Source organism: Schistocerca americana, unplaced genomic scaffold, assembly GCF_021461395.2.
Source record: "Schistocerca americana isolate TAMUIC-IGC-003095 unplaced genomic scaffold, iqSchAmer2.1 HiC_scaffold_753, whole genome shotgun sequence".
Classification (NCBI taxonomy): Eukaryota; Metazoa; Arthropoda; class Insecta; order Orthoptera; family Acrididae; genus Schistocerca; species Schistocerca americana.
The window spans coordinates 2,501-7,500 of record NW_025726515.1 but is presented as its reverse complement, the minus strand read 5'-3'; the positions used below and the strand labels follow the sequence as shown (position 1 = coordinate 7,500).

General features: G+C 53.6%; 1 non-coding gene across 1 annotated transcript in view; it reads right to left on the bottom strand.

Annotated features, from left to right (window-relative positions):
- Positions 1–1,125, bottom strand: part of LOC124590294 — a 1,910-nt gene extending 785 nt beyond the window's left edge. The window contains exon 1 of the ribosomal RNA XR_006976512.1: positions 1–1,125. This exon is cut by the window's left edge and continues 785 nt beyond it. This is a non-coding gene — a ribosomal RNA (small subunit ribosomal RNA).
- Positions 1,126–5,000: the final 3,875 nt, after the last annotated feature.

Here is a 5,000-nt window from a genome sequence, read left to right as displayed (position 1 = left end):
TTATGGTTAGAACTAGGGCGGTATCTGATCGCCTTCGAACCTCTAACTTTCGTTCTTGATTAATGAAAACATACTTGGCAAATGCTTTCGCTTCTGTTCGTCTTGCGACGATCCAAGAATTTCACCTCTAACGTCGCAATACGAATGCCCCCGCCTGTCCCTATTAATCATTACCTCGGGTTCCGAAAACCAACAAAATAGAACCGAGGTCCTATTCCATTATTCCATGCACACAGTATTCAGGCGGGCTTGCCTGCTTTAAGCACTCTAATTTGTTCAAAGTAAACGTGCCGGCCCACCGAGACACTCACTCAAGAGCACCCTGGTAGGATTGCAACGGGGTCCGCCTCGGGACGCACGAGCACGCACGAGGCGCGTCGCACGCCTTCAGCTCGCCCCACCGGCAGGACGTCCCACGATACATGCCAGTTAAACACCGACGGGCGGTGAACCAACAGCGTGGGACACAAATCCAACTACGAGCTTTTTAACCGCAACAACTTTAATATACGCTATTGGAGCTGGAATTACCGCGGCTGCTGGCACCAGACTTGCCCTCCAATAGATACTCGTTAAAGGATTTAAAGTGTACTCATTCCGATTACGGGGCCTCGGATGAGTCCCGTATCGTTATTTTTCGTCACTACCTCCCCGTGCCGGGAGTGGGTAATTTGCGCGCCTGCTGCCTTCCTTGGATGTGGTAGCCGTTTCTCAGGCTCCCTCTCCGGAATCGAACCCTGATTCCCCGTTACCCGTTACAACCATGGTAGGCGCAGAACCTACCATCGACAGTTGATAAGGCAGACATTTGAAAGATGCGTCGCCGGTACGAGGACCGTGCGATCAGCCCAAAGTTATTCAGAGTCACCAAGGCAAACGGACCGGACGAGCCGACCGATTGGTTTTGATCTAATAAAAGCGTCCCTTCCATCTCTGGTCGGGACTCTGTTTGCATGTATTAGCTCTAGAATTACCACAGTTATCCAAGTAACGTGGGTACGATCTAAGGAACCATAACTGATTTAATGAGCCATTCGCGGTTTCACCTTAATGCGGCTTGTACTGAGACATGCATGGCTTAATCTTTGAGACAAGCATATGACTACTGGCAGGATCAACCAGGGAGCTGCGTCAACTAGAGCTGAGCAGCCGGCCGCCCGGGAGTGTGTCCCGGGGGCCCGCGCGAACACGCAAGCGTCCGCTCAATTATTCTGCAAACAGGAGGAGGCTGAGCTCCCCTGCACAATACACCTCGAAACCCTCTCAGGTCCCGGCGGCGCGCAGCGCCGTCCTAAGTACTTGGTCGGGTTCGAGAGAGGCGCAATCGCCCGGAGTTTGGCGAGTAGACGCTTTAGGTGCGACCACCCGTGCTCCCAACTGAGCTTGCCGCTGCCGACAGAGGCCCGGGAGCGTGCTGTCGTGGCATTGCCGGCGGGAGACAACACGCGCCACCTACGGTGGCCGGCAGCTCCAACGCCAGCGCCACAGAAGGACAAAAGCCCCACTTGGGTGCCGAAGCGAACGCGCCAACACGTCCGCACAGCTGCGATACAAACCACCTGCGAGAACCGCAGAGGCGACCGAGCAGCAGACGGCGTCGCGGCGCCGAGCGCCGGGCGGCGGCGCATCCTCAGCGCACACAGTCCTCAATCGGACCAGCACACTGCAGATGTCCACCGCGCTTCGCACCGGGCCCGCGAGGACCTACTTTGGCCGCACGGCGCCGCGTGCAGGGTGCGCCGGCGCGCAGCTGCGCCGCCTGCCGCCTCCGTCGGCCGGCGCGCCTGCCACTGGCCGCCCCCACCAGCCGGCTGTAGCGCGTGCGCCCACGCACCGCGCGGCCAGCACGCCGGGAGGCCCCCCCTCACCGGCCGGGGACGGTCCCACCCAGCCACCGCCGCGTATCGCTTCACACCCACATGCCATTCACGTTCGTGGGCATGGTGGGTATCGCTGAAACAACCGGTTGGTAGCTCAACCGATCGTCGCCATCACTGATTCACCTCTAGCGAGAACAACCGCACCACAACGGTTTACCAGTTGTTCATTTGCGTAACGTCACCAGCAAACGTAGACGTCCATCGCCATTTGCAAATTCAACGATTGTTGCATGCCTGTGTCAGGTGTCACGACACACTATGTCTGCCCACATACACGCAACAACATGTGCACGCTTCGCGAACACGTGGAAGGTGGCCCCCGTACGTATGCGATGTCCATTGCGCGAACGACTGTCAACCGGCCTCTGTCGCATGTCGCAGATGTGGAACGCAGTGCACCATGCTATCACGGTGAGTGAGAAGAGACGACTACGTCTGACAACACGCGCCACTACATCAACAGACGGCTCATGCTGATCGCCATCCACGGCATACCATACTGCAATCCAGCTCTTATAGGGAGACGACACGTAGCTGAGTGCACAATATTTGGACCGTATGGTTCGCCGTTGTTGGCGCAGTCGTGGTACGGTCACACATGTACCACGATGTATCATTCAGTACATGAGGACCAATGTGCAGTACAGTGTGTGATTTGGACGTACAACATCAGCGGACAGTTGACACAAGCCGTACCACAACGTAGGCTGTGCTTCGCCATGCGAATGCCAATGAACAACTGCGAAGGGCATTGAGCATGTACGTCCTGCTGCCATCCGCATTACAGTGTATAGCTGCAAGGTGTTTAACATGAAGCGATACTCTGGGGACCGGGCAGTGCGGGTAGCAAACTATATTGCGGGGGTTGCAGTTAGGCAACACTACACTAATTTAACGCGTCGTATGACAATTACAGAGCAGGTTAAGGCCCAACGTGTGTTGGGTTAAGGCCCAACGTGTGTTGGGTTAAGGCCCAACGTGTGTTGGGTTAAGGCCCAACGTGTGTTGGGTTAAGGCCCAACGTGTGTTGGGTTAAGGCCCAACGTGTGTTGGGTTAAGGCCCAACGTGTGTTGGGTTAAGGCCCAACGTGTGTTGGGTTAAGGCCCAACGTGTGTTGGGTTAAGGCCCAACGTGTGTTGGGTTAAGGCCCAACGTGTGTTGGGTTAAGGCCCAACGTGTGTTGGGTTAAGGCCCAACGTGTGTTGGGTTAAGGCCCAACGTGTGTTGGGTTAAGGCCCAACGTGTGTTGGGTTAAGGCCCAACGTGTGTTGGGTTAAGGCCCAACGTGTGTTGGGTTAAGGCCCAACGTGTGTTGGGTTAAGGCCCAACGTGTGTTGGGTTAAGGCCCAACGTGTGTTGGGTTAAGGCCCAACGTGTGTTGGGTTAAGGCCCAACGTGTGTTGGGTTAAGGCCCAACGTGTGTTGGGTTAAGGCCCAACGTGTGTTGGGTTAAGGCCCAACGTGGGTTAGGTTAAGGCGCAACGCGGGTTAGGTTAAGGCGCAACGCGGGTTAGGTTAAGGCGCAACGCGGGTTAGGTTAAGGCGCAACGCGGGTTAGGTTAAGGCGCAACGCGGGTTAGGTTAAGGCGCAACGCGGGTTAGGTTAAGGCGCAACGCGGGTTACGTTAAGGCGCAACGCGGGTTACGTTAAGGCGCAACGCGGGTTACGTTAAGGCGCAACGCGGGTTACGTTAAGGCGCAATATAGGTTAGGTTAAGGCGCAATATAGGTTAGGTTAAGGCGCAATATAGGTTAGGTTAAGGCGCAATACGGGTTAGGTTAAGGCGCAATACGGGTTAGGTTAAGGCGCAATACGGGTTAGGTTAAGGCGCAATACGGGTTAGGTTAAGGCACAATACGGGTTAGGTTAAGGCACAATACGGGTTAGGTTAAGGCACAATACGGGTTAGGTTAAGGCACAATACGGGTTAGGTTAAGGCACAATACGGGTTAGGTTAAGGCACAATACGGGTTAGGTTAAGGCACAATACGGGTTAGGTTAAGGCACAATACGGGTTAGGTTAAGGCACAATACGGGTTAGGTTAAGGCACAATACGGGTTAGGTTAAGGCACAATACGGGTTAGGTTAAGGCACAATACGGGTTAGGTTAAGGCACAATACGGGTTAGGTTAAGGCACAATACGGGTTAGGTTAAGGTACAATACGGGTTAGGTTAAGGTACAATACGGGTTAGGTTAAGGTACAATACGGGTTAGGTTAAGGTACAATACGGGTTAGGTTAAGGTACAATACGGGTTAGGTTAAGGTACAATACGGGTTAGGTTAAGGTACAATACGGGTTAGGTTAAGGTACAATACGGGTTAGGTTAAGGTACAATACGGGTTAGGTTAAGGTACAATACGGGTTAGGTTAAGGTACACATTGTTGTAAGGAAAGGTGTTTTGGGGGGGGGGGGGGGGCCGGTTTGTTGATTGTGATTATCGTAAGTAAATGACTGCGGCATCATCTGATTTGCCACGTCAGGGTGCACCTTTGGCTCATAACAGGCGGCGCTCTGATTCCATGCTTGTGGCAGACCTGTGTCTTTCATTCCTGCCATTGTTTGTGTGGTGTGACAGGAGGCAGTATTGTGATGTTGGGTGCACCCCTGTGTAGGACATGTGTGGGTGTTGGTGGCTTAGCTGAGCAATGGTGGTTGTCGGAAGGGTGAGATATTCTGTTTTGTGAGTGGACCTCCCGGTCTGGTTATGATAGTGTGGATTGTCTAATGTGGCAGAGAGGATGCACTGGGTGTTGTTCCATGCTGGTGCTTACATATTGTCTGTGTGCCTGTTACAGGCAGAGAGTAGTGCGTGATAAGAGTGTCTGGCTGACGTGTGATTGTGAGCAGAGTCTTTCAGCATGTATACGGACAGTTGTATACATTATCTGTATTCTGATGGCTCTATCTATTACTAATCAGCGCCGTGTATACGTTTAATCCGGTTCCAGTCGAAACTATTGTATCTCTGTACATTAGTGACACGGCGAGCCCGCTATGTAGTTACTCGTCTCGGCAGCTTCCACCGGTGTATCGCAAATGATTATAAGGAATCAGTCTAGTCGTCAATACCGATAGTGTGACGTCACATGTCTGGGGTGGGGGACGCTGCGCC